We start from the raw sequence: 16657 nt of genomic DNA on the forward strand, positions 1-16657 counted from the left end.
TGAAATTGATAGCTGTGAGTCTTACATTTTTGAGAAGTACAACTTCCTTTTCTATATTTTTGCTGTATAGAAGGGGAAAATGGCAGGGAGAGGGGACATCTTTTATTAGAACAGTGGGAAAAAGTATATGAATTTTCAAAAATACAAATCTCCTCAATTGTAAAAAAATTACAGAATATTTCCTTAGATCATTACAACTGCAACAACATTACATCTGCAAAATGGCAAACATGGAAGTGGAAGAATACACAGAATGAACAAAGAATCTGAATTGTGCTTTTTATTTCTGAAGGACATAATCTATAGTTATGTCATAGTGTTTGACACAAAAAAGTACCTAAAAACTTATTTATTTTTCTAGATGTCCCAGTTGGTTTTAGTAAAATTTCCCTTTTTCTAAGGATTATGCCTTGCTTTTATCCATCATGGCTGTAACAATGCTACTACTTTTTGAATATAGCCTTCAGCTTGACTGAGCTTCGTTTCTTTGTTTCTCCTCTTTTTCTGCATTCAGTATCTGGGAGACGACCTGCTGGAAAGGAGCTCTGAGGAGAAGGACCTGGGGGTCCTGATGGACGACAGGTTGACCATGAGCCAGCAGTGTGCCCTCGTGGCCAAGAGGGCCAATGGGATCCTGGTATGCATTAAAAAGCGCGTGGCCAGCAGGTCAAGGGAGGTGATCCTCCCCCTCTACTCTGCCCTGGTCAGGCCTCACCTGGAGTACTGCATCCAGTTCTGGGCTCCCTGGTACAAAAAAGACAGGGATCTCCTGGAAAGAGTCCAGCAGAGGGCCACAAAGATGATATGGGGCCTGGAGCATCTTCCCTATGAAGAAAGGCTGAGAGACCTGGGTCTGTTCAGCCTGGAGAAAAGAAGACTGAGAGGGGATCTCATCAATGTGTATAACTACCTGAGGTGTGGGAGACAGGGGGATTTGGCCAACCTCTTTTCAGTGGTTTGTGGGGACAGGACAAGGGGTAATGGCCACAAGATAGAGCACAGGAATTATTGCTGTAATAATTCCTATTTACCAACAAATATACTGAGATCTCTGCAGTTCACTGCAAATGGCTGAATGTTCAAGAGTGATTTTGAAATGTTTAAAAGCTGCATTCAGCAGTCTTATTCACTTTGCACATTGGAAGGAAGGGACTGGGGACAGGACCTTCTTATCTTAGATCTATTTTACCTCCTATATGTCTTAACAGTTTGATTAAAGAAAATATCCTCAAGACTCTTATTCCACAAGTGTTTTATTATATTAATGTGTCTTATTGAGGGCTTTAGAAACAAACAATGAAGACCGATGCATGTTCATATCTATCAACCATTTCATGTCAAAGCGTGTCTGTCTTCGGAACAGTGCTTTCCAATACCTTCATCAATGACATAGATGAGGGGATTGAGTACACCCTCAGCAAGTTTGCAGATGACACCAAGCTGAGTGGTGCAGTTTATATGAAAGAAAGAAGAGATGCCATTTGAGGTACCAGGACAAGCTGGAGAAGTGGGTCTGTGTGAACCAAACGAGGTTCAACAAGTCTAAGTGCAAGGTGCTGCATCTGGGTCATGGCAACCATCATCAGAGGAGTGGCCAGCAGGGTGAGGTAGGAGATTGTCCCCCTCTGCTCTGCCCTTGTGAGGTCCCACTTGGAGTGCTGCATTCTGGTCTGGGGCCTGGAGCACAAGAATGATGTGGAGCTGTTAGAGCAGGTCCAGAGGAGTGCTACAAAGAAAATCAGAGGACTGGAGCACCTCTCCTATGAAGAAAGGCTGAGAGAGATGGGGATGTTCAGCCTGGAGAAGAGAAGGCTGTGGGGAGATCTCATTGTGGCCGTTCAATTCTTAAAGAGGTCTTATAAAAAGGATTGAGAGTGACTCTTTACTTGAGTAGATAATGATAGGACAAAGGTGAATGGTCTTAAGCTAAAATGGGATAGATTTAGACTAGACATGAGAGGAAATTCTTCACTGTGAGGGTGGTGAGGCACTGGAACAGGTTGCCCACAGAGGTTGTGGATGCCCCATCCCTAGAGGTGTTCAAGGCCAGGCTGGATGGGGCCTTAGCCAACCTGATCTAGTGGGTGGCATCCTTGCCCATGTCAGGGGGGTTGGAGTCTGATGATCTTTAAGGTCCCTTCCAACATTCTGTGATACTGATTCTATGAAAATGAAACAACCCCATGAAAAGCAGCAACTACTCTTCTCAGAAGAAAACACGAGCTGTGAAATCTCAACCAGTGCAAAACTTCTGTACTGACCAGAAATTTCTTCCATTTTTTTCAGTTTTATTGACAGTTACCAAGCCCCTTGAACTGCCACTTTGCGACATCTTTGTTAACATCATCAGCAAACTGAGTTTGAGCAAAGCCTGCTGGGGATACCAGACTGAGATAGATGCTGCTCCAGGTACTCTATAATAAGACAGTTTAGCCAAAAAAAACATTTCCAGAACAATGGATGGAAATCATAATTGTTCCATGCATTTCCTCTACCAGACAAAATGCTTTTTATCTATTTTTAAAAGCAGTTTGTCTACACTGGAAAATAAGAACATTTCTCAAATTGCCATACCAAAAACTTTAAAATCTTTTCCTGATGATACACACAAAGAAATTGGTCATGTTCTGTTACTGTCAGTCTGATAAAATCTGTGTGAGTAAGGCTGGAAACTGCTCAGTTGCCTCCGTGAAACAACAGGTGTCAGACCCCCAACCACCACGTCCTTCCCAGAGGCAGTATAGAAATGTAGGGAACAGAAATACATGTGAAATGAGGGAAGAGATGGCAGAATGGGAAATCAGAATAGAAGTTCCCAGTATGAAAGGAAGGTTTAGTAAGCATGGGACTAGGAAGCACATACAGCTTGGCAGGGTGGAAAGAAGGGGTTTGAAAAGAATTCCCGTGCTAGGGAGGAGATGGGGGCTTTAATCTGCGCATCTTAGAGTCATGTATCCTTGGAGACACATTTTGTCCTTTAAAGACTTGACTGGACAAAGCCCCCCAAAACCTGAACTCAGTGCTGAACCTAATTTGAGCAGGAAGTTGGTCTAGAGATGTCTTAAAGCTCCTTCCAACATGAATGTTGATATGAGTCAGTGACTGCCTACACATGCAGATCTGTAGTGGTAGCACAGCAGTACCAATGGGCCTGGGCAGGCTGGACTGACTGCAGATTAATCTGTTGAGCGCGTGGTGTTACGTGCTTACACAATGCAAAACACGTGCAACACAATGTTAGACACAGTCAAAAAGAAGACTGTAGTGGCAAGGAAAATTGAGTATTTAACATATCCTGTGTGTACACAAGGCATTTGACCTATGGAAGCCACAGAATAAATAACCTCCCACTTAGAAACGTGCATTTAATACTGTCTGTGATCTTAGAGAGAGATTCTGCTCTTCACCTCCTGTCTCCCTCTGCTGCCTGAGTTCTGAGAGGTGCTGGACTGACAGATCACCCTCTACCCACCCTGGCACGCAGCTTCTTCTTGCTGATGAGCTCATAAATGTTAATACCCCATGGACTCCACTATGGAGTGTTTTTCTACTATCTACTGCTTTTCCCTATTTTTTGTTGAAGTTACCAGTACCCTTTTATTTGAGGTCACGTTTTTCTTTTATTTCTTGACACATTTTTCAACTTCTGCTTACTGTTGCATTTTCCCCACCTTTTGCATTCCCTGCTCCACCAACCAATGTAATTTTTGTTTGTTTGTTTATTTTTAGTTTCCTTGTATTTTTCCCCATTCCATATTCCATATTTCTGTTATTTTGTACTAATTCAAGTTTGTTTAGCTTTCTTTCAAGGATTTTCTCTTTTTCTTCCACATGTTCTCAGTAATTTTTCAGTCACATCAAAATGTCAGAGAGTCAGTTACATATAAGTGTTACAAACATAAGAAAGCTGTTTAACTTGTCACCCTTCTGAAAGCATATAGCCACCTGTGAGAACATATTGTGTAGACCATATATGGCTGCAATACTGTTCAAATTTTACCATATTGCGGGCAAGATACTGTGGGCCACAGCCTTGACTAGACAATTCATAATGAAATGTGACAGAGGAGACTGAGAACCCTGTCATCCCTGTATTCTATATTACACATTGTCATTCTGTCAAGTCAGATCTAATACAAATGAATCACATTAATCAGAAAATGTGAATTTGTATTTGACAAGCTAAAGGAGCATAACATCTTCAATTAGACTAGCTACCTAAAATTAGCTACTGACACAAGCAAGTATACATGGTCAATTTGCCTGCCTGAAACTGAAAATCAAGTAAGACATATTAGATAATAGATAGCCTCAGAGTGAATGCAAGGCTGTAACTCATGCAACGGGCAATGCTGACGTCACATGAAACTGAAATGAATTCAGCTATATATTCAGCTTGGGGTCATCTGTTGACATATGATTTATAACATATTTTAGCCTTAAATGCTTCAGGCTCTGTTCATCAATAATTCAGTTCTTTGGTTAGAAAAGATGCTAGCAGCTGAACTCCATCTTGCTGGTGTCTTAAGCCCTGTGCTGCTGTGGGATCCCAGCTATGAAAACATGATAGCAGGCCTGATAGGTCTTCTATTTTTGTCAGCTCAATGCACAGTGGAAACATACTTTCCACAGGGTTGCTAGGATGATGTAAATGGAGGAGAGACAAGTACGAAGAATATACTGTAGATACACATGAGCAAGAACATAAAAGACTTGAGGGTAGAAGATGAGGAAGGATGATTTCTATATGCAGTCATGCTGAAGTTCAGGCTAGAAATTTGCTGAGTATCTCATAAGGTAGGGTGCTAGCTTGTGATCAGATGATTTCTGTGTGGCTGCCAAGTATTTTTTACAACCCTCTACCTCGTGAGCTGTGGGCATGTGTTCCTTTTCCAAAGGAACAATAAAAAACCTGTTCTTGGCACCCCTGTGCTCCATGTGTAGCAGTGATTAGACTATTCATAGCCAATTACTGACTCAAATGTGTAAAACTGCTTCTCAAGGCAAAGTTAATTCACAACTGTGGCTGAAAGCAATTGAACACACACTAGACTCTTAGCAAAGACGATCAGCTATTTCTGACTTTCTTCACAGGGATTGAGAGCTAAATTCAGAGAATAGTTTTGCTACTTTTCTTACCATTTGCCTTCCAGACCTTCAGAAACTAAAACAAAATATGAGACCAAAAATCTCTGACTAACTTTTCCAGTTTTGAACAAAAATATTTTTTCTTTCATAAAGACCAAAACTGTAATAATTATAGAAATAGTAAATATCAATTGCAAACCAAATAATCACAGAATCATAGAATCACAGAATGGTTTAGATTGGAAAGGACTTTAAAGATGATCTAGTTCCAACCCCTCTGCCATGGACAGGGACACCTCCCACTAGATCAGGTTGACCAAAGATTCATCCAGCCTGGCCTTGAGCACTTCCGAGCATGGGGCATCCACAACTTCTCTTGGCAACCTGTTCCAGTGCTTCACCACCCCCACAATGAAAAATTTCTTCCTAAAGAAGAAGAGGGTAGGTCTAAATCTACCCTCTTAGTTTAAAGCAATTCTTCCCCCTTGTCCAATTACTGTAATCCCTGATAAAGAGTCTCTCTCCAGCTTTCTTGTTGGCCCCCGTTGTGTACTGGAAGGCTATAACTATAACGCCTCCCTAAAGCCTTCTCTTCCCCAGAATAAATAGACCCAATTCTCTCAGCCTGATAGTAATAGTCCATTAATCAGTAATAGTCTGTTAATCACAGCATTACAATCCTTCAGGCTTGTGTAGACGTAATAGTATCTGACAGACACAGAAATCTCTGTACCACAGCTAAATAAATATCTACTATCTCCCTTTTCCAGTTTTCTTACTTGTCAGGCTTCTTTTCCTTCTCTTGCACATATTTCTAGTGACTGACTTTTTCACATATTTCTTCCCTGTATTTCCAAATCTAAATTTCTGCAAGCTGCCGAAATCACTTTGATCTAATGTGGGCTACTTCCTTTCCCAGTAACAGCTCAAACTCTTTGGCTAACCTAAACCTCAATTAGTCTGGCAGCTTAATCACTTCTAGAGAAATCCATTTCCAATAGGGAAAAATGAGCAAAATAAAGATGTATAGATTTTGAGACCTGAAGGGACCACTGTGATCATGTAGTTTGACCTGTTAAATTGCAGAATATCATCTACTGATTTTCAGGTTCTTCAAACTTGTTAAAACCTCTCACTGTAATCATGTTTTACAGTGTGAAGACTTTTTCCTCTAAATATCCTTTCGGATATGCCAACCCTTTCCATGTGTGAATAGCTACTCATTTATCAACCTCCTTTTTAAAGTGTAGATATCTGACTATGTCCCATGATTTTCCAGAATGGTCATGCTAATATATTAGGAAAAAAATTATGGCTACAGTTAGAGAGTGAATACTGTGGGAGTAAAGTGTTAGAACATTGTTTTTCTTAGTGCATTTGGTCCATGTAAAGACAAAGCAGAAGAGGATAATCAAGAGATGAAAGTTCAATACATGATGAAATGGTGCATATATACTGGATAGATGAACATCACAGTTAACAAGTCTGGCTGCATCTACCATACAGCAGAAATGCAAGAGTTTTGGCCACTTAACAGGATAGAAAACATAAGATGCCAGAAACAATTCATTAAGCCTCTGCCCACTCCAATATGTTGTTAAAGGTTCAGCTAGGGAGCAGAGTGTCAGACCAGCTGTATGACAGATGGGATCTTCTTGTGGACTGTATACATCCTGCAGGCTGCACCATCGTCAAAAAAAATGTTTCAGGGTTCAGGAATATGAAGGTCTTACAGTAACCAACCAAGAATTTTTCCAGACAAAAACTTCTAGGCTTATCCTAGGGCAGGAGTCTAGGACGAGGTGAATGATGGCAAGGGTGTCTCTCTCCATTGACTGTCTGTAGTGAGACTGAATTATTTTGACTGTCTGCTTTTATTTAAGATGAATTTCACCTCATGTTCACAATCAGCTAATCCCAATTGTACTGCTCAAGTTAAATATCATAGGTTTGCCCTGAATAAAGAAAGGGTACCATGCAGCTACACTTACTCAGATGATGCAGTAATATAATAGGAAGCTACAATCTGACTGTCAGGTTCTCAGAAAGCATGATCCTTGCAACCTATTGAGAAAAATCTGGACCTTTGTCTGCTGTGTCATCTTTGAGAGCAGCAGTTCTTTATAGATAGTACTGTCAGATGTAATTCAGTTGAACAGTATATTGGCAAAATAGATAATGAAGAGACTCAGAATCAGATTTGTGATTTAAATAAAGGAAAAGAACTCTATTAACAACATCATTTATCCCTGGCAGAGATATGCAGCATCTTCAGAAAGCTCCAGAAAATGCCAGTCATGGGAAAAGTTTGACCCACTTTGGATTCCATATTTAAATCAGTCAGTGGGATTCAGAAAAAGATGAAAATCCCACTGAAAAGTTTGTTTTAATCAAGGTGAATATATATATTTTTTCATTTACTTGACTGACAAAAAAAAAGATTAATTTTATACATAAAAAAGGAGTGTCATCATTTTCCACTTCAGTATCTTTACAGTCTTTAACTAGATACCGCCAGTAATATTTCATGTTTGTCTGTTTTGCTTATGTTTTTTAACAAGTTAATTGAAAAGAGAAACAAGCTTAAACAGGTTATGACTCTTTTAGACTTTATCTTTTGTATTTTCTTCTCTCTGTACCTCTCATATATATATATAAATAGTATTACTATTATGAACTTTTTGTTTCTAGCACTTTCTTGGCAAACTGCTACTCTTTTGGTTTCACTGAAGTTATGAAAAACCTTATGTGGAAGTGCAGAAGGAGGTGCCAGAAAGTTAACACAATTTATGTGAATTAATTGCAAATGACACCATTTACTTGTGAGTTATACAATAGCTCACTTGAAGAGCAGACTGTTCAGGAGTTCACTGTTCTTTTCTAGCACAAAAAAACAGTTCTGGCCAAAACTCTGGGACATGATCCAGAATCTTAATTACCTGAATTATTAGCAACTGAAAGGAATTGATCTCTCTCTTTCTCTGTTTCTCTCTAATATTAATTTCTAACTTGTATCTTTCTTTGCCAGTGGATGATGCCAGAGAATACATGTTTTTAATTCAAGATCTCCTCATTTAAGTAGCAGGATAACTTTGTCATGCCTCTTTTCTAACTGACTGGTTATATATAAACAGTTACAAATACAATTATATGCTGTTTGCATCTGTCAAATGATTGTACCTAATGACATTTAAGTACTTTTCTGAAAATGGGATATGTGATAATTTAAACAGGATACTTTACTAGTTCTCTTGAACTCTTCACATACTCATTTTATACTTTATTAAAATATAATTTAATTAAAATATTTTTATTTTGCATCACTTTATTAAAATAAAATTATTTTTATTTAATAATGACACAACCATTTTCATAATGTAACATCTCAGCATCTAGTTTTGATTTTCATGTTTCTTAGATTGCTAATTCAATTAAAATTGTATTAGGAAAAAGAACAATTTACATGAATCAAAGCCAAATGACATTTGGGGCTTAGTTGTTTGACATTTATTATTCATAGAAGGAGATGATACTGTATACAAAATAATACATGCTACTGTTAGCATGGATCATTAAAATATACATTAATCACAAGCTTTACAAGCTTCACTTACTTCAACAATTAAATTTCCTCACACTAAAGTCAAACACTGAAAACAGGTGATGGTGTAAAGGTATTACTATTATTATTATTATTTTTCAGATAATCTTCTCCATGTCAGGAATGTCAAAGATATTTGTGAAGTGGCAAATGATGAGAAAATCAAAAAGGCTTTTGCAATATGGATCTTCAGATTTTCAGTATTCTTGGATTCATCCATTTCTAACACTTCACAGAAACTGCCAATAATAATAAGGAATGACAATGAAATGTCTACTTCAAATACCTAAAATGAGAATTAAAAAGAATTAGAAAATATTAATTTGAGGATAAAACTTGTCAATGGTGTCATTTCACTTAGTTGTTACAGCTATTATAAGGATGTGGTAATGGGTCTATTCAACATCACACTAAACAATAAAAATCCCTGCAGAATTTCATCCTGTGAAGTTAAACAATCTCAACTGTGCATGGTGTGGAGGATCTATTACTTCTGCTGAAATCATCAAGAATGGAAGGCATGAGTTCCCACCAAATAAAGCCTCTAAGTCTATACTTTGGTTGTTTATGAAGATAAATGGTCAGGCCTGTGCTATTCCAGTCAACTCCCTACGATTTTCAAGTTGTGTTTTAGAAACATCCCACTCCTGGAGATAGTGTAGAAGGATTGCTCTTCTAGGGATTGTCTAAGCTTCAGTCCACTAGGCTTATGCTGTAATAAAAACTGAATTTACCACTGTATGAAGACAGTTGTTAACATTCAAATTTTATCTTCATGAGTGGCTGTTTTTAACCTTGAAAATTAACACAACAGAGAGGAACCAATTAGAAGTTAAATGAACATTCCTATAAAAACTAGTAATGACTGTTCTGATCAGGAAAACAAACAAACAACAACAAAAAAAACAATATCAACCCCCTTTACCTCCCATCACTTCCACTGCCTTTATGAAAATTATGGTTTTGAGAAAAAAATAAATACAAGTAAAATTTTGTTCACTTGACTGGTTTTATCAGGCACAGAGGAAAAAGGAAGTTTATAGGCTTATTTCTGGATATGAGAAAGTTTGAATATTTTAAAGTACTGCTTCAATGACTAGCTTCTTTAGATTCTGAGTGCATGGTACTTTGCTAACATCTCATCTGAATGAGACAAAACAGGCATAAAATGTCTTAAATGGAGACATTTGAGTGAGTCAAGATAATCTTACATCTACAGAATGCTTTAATCATGATAAATGAAACATCTTTAAGTGTATCGAAACACTATGCTTTCCTTTTTGCTTTTTCTTCTGGAAATTTATCCCCTGTGGATCTCAAATTCCAGGGTTCAAGAAAAAAAATGTAGTAACTTTTGGAGAAGAGAACTCAATATATTCCTTCCCCAGAACTTTCAGGCAGAAGAGATGATTCTTAATCAGGTATTGTCTCTGGTTTTAACCACAAAGTTCAAAAAGATAAGCCTCAGTATGTTCAAGGCTCTCCACTGCCCCCCTGCCCTCAAATAAGACATTAAGAATTGAGATCTTAAATGACCTTCTGTGCCCTAGGCTTTCATGGCTGTTTTGGATATCCTTACCTAATGAGGGAAACAGCTAGGAAAAGTGTTCTGCAGCACTCCTGGTCAGCAGCAGTTCCTGTTCTTCCCTGACTGCTGTAATTCTGTTCATATTCTTTTTTACTCCCACCAAAGTAAGTAGGATATATTCTTCAGTTCCTTCAATTCAAAGGGATTTTCATTATAACTGTATGAGCTGTACTTACCTCAGGATCTGTAGTTCTCACACCAATTCTGGAATCCATTGTCAATGACCTCACAGACTAAATAAAGAAAAACAAAGACTGAAAAATCAAAAAGCAGAACAGCAACAACCATCAGCATCAAAACAAACTGTAAGACAAAAGGGAATTGCAAGCCTCTGGAGCACACAGAAAGCTTAATGTCTGACACTGAACCAAAAATCAATGAAACTCAGTCGGTATTTCAAAAAAGATGATACAGGTTTCACCTGTGTAAGACTTAAAGTCATTATGTGACTTTTATGATGTGACTATTGGCTTTATCTTCATTACTGCTGTATCTCTGATTACATATAGCACATAAAACCAGTAAGTATTCTGATGCCTACCTCTGTTCCACAAGTTTCTCTCCTCTATACTACTACCCACCATTCATATAATTGTAAAAAGTTTAAACCTTCTTAGCCCCCATTCCTTGAGTGTAGAGGCCCAGTTGAGACCTGTTTGTTGATGATTGCAGCTTTGCTCTCAGCCTTTACACTTTGGCAATAAACTTTGTTGTGCAATTTTCTCCTTTTTCAGGAACCATTTGTATCTATTTAACTAGGCTTTCAACAGGGTAAGGGTCGAAGGGACAAAGCTAAAAGCTGGAATAATAATCTGTCCAAAGTCACAGGAAACCTGGAACGCTGCATGCTGATGTCAGATTACAAAGTGAGCTTCACAGACTGGATGCATCTAAGCCACTGATAATGCAGAAAAGATACTGGGCCTGTTTGCTGAATAAACATCACATGGAAGTCATCGAAAACCCTGATACTGCTTATGCAAACATATTTATTTTGTTCATTTTGCCCAGGGATTTTCCACAATAGGTTTGGAACAGATTCATTTAATGAGCTTATGATTGTAAGGGACTAATGAATCATAACATGTTTCATTTTCTCAGTCTATGTACTTAGATAATAGGCAATATATCACAGAATAGCTTTTAGCTTCTCTTAGAATATAACATTTAATTCACAGGAGAACAAATAATGGAGGAAAGGTGTAGGTAACAGGTATCAACTTATTTTTCCAATTGATAATTTGTCTATCTCAGTATTGGGACTTCTCTCACCCCTTCACCCCCAGAAAACCTTTATATTCTTTGGTTTAGCTTCAGCTTTCTTTTGCTACCTTTTGAAACAGAGAATTCCTGAGTATTGATTTTCCACAGAATACCAGTTCTGTCTGCAGCTGGCCTACTGCTTGATCGAACTGTGGTTTCACTCACCTTTAAAACTCCTAATATAACTTTGCTTGTTTCTCACGGTATCTCAGCCATAGGAGTAGCAAGCAAACAATGCAGCTTTTGATTTTCTCTGCTTTGACAGAATTCTTGCAAAATGCAGAATTGCTGAAGCTCAGATCCTGCTTTCTTTTTGATAAAAGCACTAAGTCAGTGATCTTCCCTAATGGCAAGACTTATACAAAAACTTCTATGATTTTTAATATTAAGCAACATTATTTATCTGCATATTAATAGCAATTTTACTGGCATCTTTTCTCTTCCTTCACTCCAATGGCTACAAATGCCCTATACAAATAGTTTTGAAGTGGGTAGAATTTATTCAGTCTTGCAGAAACAAAGCAACGAAGTTAAGCCACCTGGTTAATACATACCCTTTCTTCTGACTACAATACAAGGTTTATTTTAGAAAATATAATAATCTACATGCAACCCCATCTCTCTTTACTCAGACTTCTCATCATACTAGCCTTAGGAAACTATTCTCACTGATCACTGAGAAATCTGGCACAGAAGCATGTTGATCCGTGTGAAGACAAAATGGGAGAGGAAATGACAAAACATTAAGGGTAAAAAACAAACAAACAAACAAAATGGTATTGGTGTGGGAAGAAAACATGTATTTATGAGACTTTGGCATTACCTCTCTGTGCGGGTAGGTTTTGTGCCAGTAATTTTGAAAGCTTAAACATATAGTTTTTTACATATTAACTTTTAGATGTTTTTAATGCTTGGTAAAGGCTTTGGACCTACTGATGGAAATAGATAAAGCAGATGTAAAGTAGCTTAGGAAAAAGGGCAATGGCTGTCTGGAGATGTATAAAACAAGTGCTGTATAAAGAATCCCTGTGAAGTACAATAAAAAGGCTGCTCTGCTATTTCTATCCAATTCCACAACTCTGTGTGAAAATTTCAAGAAAAGATTTTTAAGAAAAGAATGGAATTTCTTTTTCATACAAAGCTTATTCTGACATGCAATCTTAGCTGCTGAATCATTACTGGAACATTTTAATATCTACTTCTTTTTGCTGGTCATTCTCCTCAGTATATAACACACACTCACTTAGTCCCTTTATTTTAAATAGGATGATACAAACTCTCACCTCTTCTCTTCTTCCTCTGCTGGAAGAAGTTTCGTTCAGAGGAGGCAATATGTGCTCAGTCACCTTCTCAGAGGAAGTTACACAATGAAACTTAAGACAAGCTTTTTCAGCTACAACTTACCCACCATTTTTGTTTCATGTTTTACTGAAAACCACATTTCAATGTTCATCTTTCATTTTCAAAGAGTAAAAAGGATATTTACAATCTATGTATGATTTTCCATCATGCTTCTAAAATATTTTTGAAAACCTCCCCTTCAGAAGTCACTAGATTTTTACTTACATTTTACTTCCCCTCAGCAGGGTTGGTTCTGGCAATAAAATATATACACTATTGAGAATATGAAAACTTTAGTGTTCTGACATGGCAATGTAAAGACTAGATCCTCATTTGGTTGTAAACTGATGTACTTCCACTGAAATCAATGAAACTATTCTAGCTTGCTGTTAATCCTAAAGAGTTTTCAACTGAAATTGATTAGAAAGAAATTAGATTGCATACAAGTAGGAAAAAATAATGTGGTGTTATTCCTTTCAAGTAAACAGAACTACTGCTCCTTAAAATGGAAGGCAATCTACTTTCATACCCTATTGCAGCAGACAGAGACAAATTTTAAGGTCTTTAATAACAACAGATGGTACCTGATACAACACAGTACCTGATATAATCAGTTATCATGAGAATGGTATGACCCTAGCAAAATGCACCTTATAGTGTTTGTTGACATTATATATGTAAGTAACAGAAGGGACAGGTGACTCTTGCAGGACGCTTCTGCTTGCAGGAATAGTTTATCAGTGCACACACAACCTGTTGAAAATTAAGAATATGCAGCCTCTCCCAGCAAAAATATAGGAACTATTTTTGATTAAGGCCCAGACAAAGTAAAATTACTTCATTATTTACTCACTCAAAGAAAATCAATTGCCAAAACCTGCATGGATACATGGCCTGTCAACAGCATAAACAATTTCAACACCAAAATAAATAAACATTCAGACCTTGAAAAAGGCATATTAGTAATTTTTGTTTTAGCATTAAAACTATCACACTACTATGCCAAAAGGTCACAAGGTTAATAAGCATTTATTTGAATTAATTCACAAGAAATAAAAGTATTCTGATTCATCTCTGTTGTCCTTCAGATATATTCCAAACTATGACCAAAGGACTCTTAACTCCTGTTCCTCCTAGAATGAGTACTATTGTTGTTATTACTAGTGAGGCATGGAAAACAGACAGAACTATGTTGGATGCATGCTGAAATGGCTAGCACTTTCCACGTAAGAGCTGTCATGATCAGCTTCTAGTGCAGATGATCCAAAACAGTTTGGCAGAACACGTTTTTAAGCAACACAGGGCCTGGACATTGCAAGTCAGCTCCATGAGCTCACATAGTAACATGTTTACTGTAGAATAATTTTGACTATATTCCAGGGACAGAGATGTGTGAAATATTTGATAGTCTCTTATCAACTACCACTTCACCTGTATTTTAAACTCCTTCTCTTAGAAAATAAATTAGATAATCATCGTGAGTTTGCTTGACAGCCTGACAATTCTTCATCTCAGCAACTTCTAACTGTTTGTCCAGTTTCAGCCAGAGTCAACACAAGTCACAAAACCACTACTTTCCTATAATATCTAAAATAAATAAGAGAAAATAGTTGGGAGAGTGGGGAGAAACACTATTAATGTTTCTGCTGCTGCTAAAAAAAATAAATAAATAAATAAGGCTGTGTCATGACTTTTTCTCTCTTTAAACATCAGAAAAATGTACCGGTACTTACTCTTGAGACCCAAAGGAAGACCTTGTTTTATGCTTACCTCACACTGAGAACACAACATGGGATGCTTGTACCACAGATGGAAAGTATTTAAACACTTATTCTTGGTCCTTTTACCTTTCTGAACATTTCAGAAATACTTTCTGATAATCCTGAAAATTATTTTGCAATATCTGTATGTCCTCCAAGAAACTTTTAAAGAAATCTTTGAGGAAATCATCCAGAATTTCAATTTGTAAGACTGATTTCTTATACAATTTTAAAATTGTATTTATTTAGCAATGCCTAAGGATATCAATTTCAGAATAAAACCCGCAGTATTAGAGAAGCTAAGAAGCAACTTAGCAACTTCATTGGCAGAAGTATAAGGTGACAAAAGCAGCACTTCAGGAACATCATCATCATAGGTTCCCTGAAAAAAAATTGTTCTGTACAACACCTATACAAAGATCAAGCATGCATTTATTTGATACCTGTCTTTACTATAGAACTCCTTGACAGCAATGACAACACTTCTTGCCTTCAGGAAAAAGGTCATATTTGGTAAGGTCTCTTTATGTCCTCTGTACAAGTTTTTGAAAGAAGGTGGAATTAGTTTTGGTGTAAAAATTCATTAAAAATAAAATCTGCAGAAGTCCATCAACACTTGGACAAATGTTATGAAGGAATCAGTAGCTCAATCAGCTGTGAGGGATTCTTCAAAAGCCTCGTGCTTTCCTTGTGAAGTGCTACCACAAAGGTGAATTTCAGACAAACAGATTAGATTATAAGCATAATAAAGTGAAATCATAGATTTTTCTATAAATCTTATACTCCTTATTCTTTCATTTCCTTGTACTACATGATCAATGACTACATATCCTGGATAATTCAAGAAAGCTAAGTGCCTCTACATTTTTCACACAGAGAAGGGCTTTTGGAATATGCTTATCTTGCAATAAGGTATAACAGCTAAGAGAAAGAATTGTTCTTAATTAGAAATTGGAAACTGATATTGCATACATCAGAAATATCTACAGAATCAATAAAAATATAAAAAGATTAATAAGGCAGCTAAGGATGGCCCCACATGGCAGGGGTGTTGTAACTAGATGATCTTTAAGGCCCATTCCAACTGAAGTCATTCTATGATTCTGTGATTTAAGAATGATGATTCATTCATTCATTAACCCCATGATTAAGGGTTTTCACAGTGTCAATGTCTTATATTGACTCCATCTACTAGTTATCACATACCTGCCCAATTCAGTAAGCTACTGAAAAAAAAAAAAAGTCTATCTCCCATATAATTGCTTGCCAGTTTTTGCAAATTCCTTGTGGACAAGCAGTAAGTATTCTTTTTCTCATCTGTAGTTGTGTAAAATAGGTTACAAACTATTATATAAACGTATGGCAGCTGAGAAATACCACATTCTCTGGTCAGGAGGAGAGTTTGTTTATGGTAATCAAAATTAGAATATTATTATTATTATTATTTTCATTAAAATCATGTAAGAATGCATTTGCCACTGACTAACTACTATGTTTATTTAGTCTGCCTAGAAGAAAAGAGTCTTTCAAAGTTATTTTTATGTAACAAACATCCCCAGCATGACCGGGCAAAAGACCTGAGACATCAGCTTGATGCTCTAATGAAATCAGCTGTTAGGACTAAATAAAGTCCATGGATGTAAATTTGTCTTTAAAAGTGGTGAGTGGAACAAAGAAATCACTGGGAAGACAAACCAGACCAAAAGAGAGCTGTATGATATGTTAATATATTCTCTATAATTTTATTTCTTCCCAGACATAACAACTTATTTCTCATGCTTATATTTTGATAAAATACACTGCTATTTGTGTTACTTTATTCTATCCCTGGTTTTAATAATGATTTCAGAATAGCTAGCAAATCTGAAGCATCCTGTTCTGCAAGTTGAATTTGCAAAACATACAGAATAAGTTGGGTGGGGTGAGGATTTTAAACATTTCAAGATTTTCGACCACTAGGCACTGAAGTCTTATTAACTTTTGGTAAGACACAAGCACCCAAAAAGAAACAAATCA

General features: G+C 37.0%; 1 long non-coding RNA gene across 3 annotated transcripts in view; it reads right to left on the minus strand.

Moving 5' to 3' along the window:
* Positions 1-567: 567 nt before the first annotated feature.
* The window catches only part of LOC310892581, a 39194-nt gene continuing 23104 nt past the window's right edge, over positions 568-16657 (minus strand). Inside the window, exons 3-4 of one of the 3 annotated variants that reach the window (XR_014578237.1) lie at positions 10454-10510; positions 568-1677 (exon numbers count right to left, since the gene is read on the minus strand). This is a non-coding gene — a long non-coding RNA (uncharacterized lncRNA). Of the gene's footprint in view, positions 1678-7638; positions 8976-10453; positions 10511-16657 lie in introns of those variants that run through there. The other 2 variants (XR_014578238.1, XR_014578239.1) reach the window with 2 other exon arrangements.

The sequence above is a fragment of the Anser anser genome (assembly GCF_964211835.1).
Source record: "Anser anser genome assembly, chromosome: 1".
In the NCBI taxonomy this organism is placed as follows: domain Eukaryota; kingdom Metazoa; phylum Chordata; class Aves; order Anseriformes; family Anatidae; genus Anser; species Anser anser.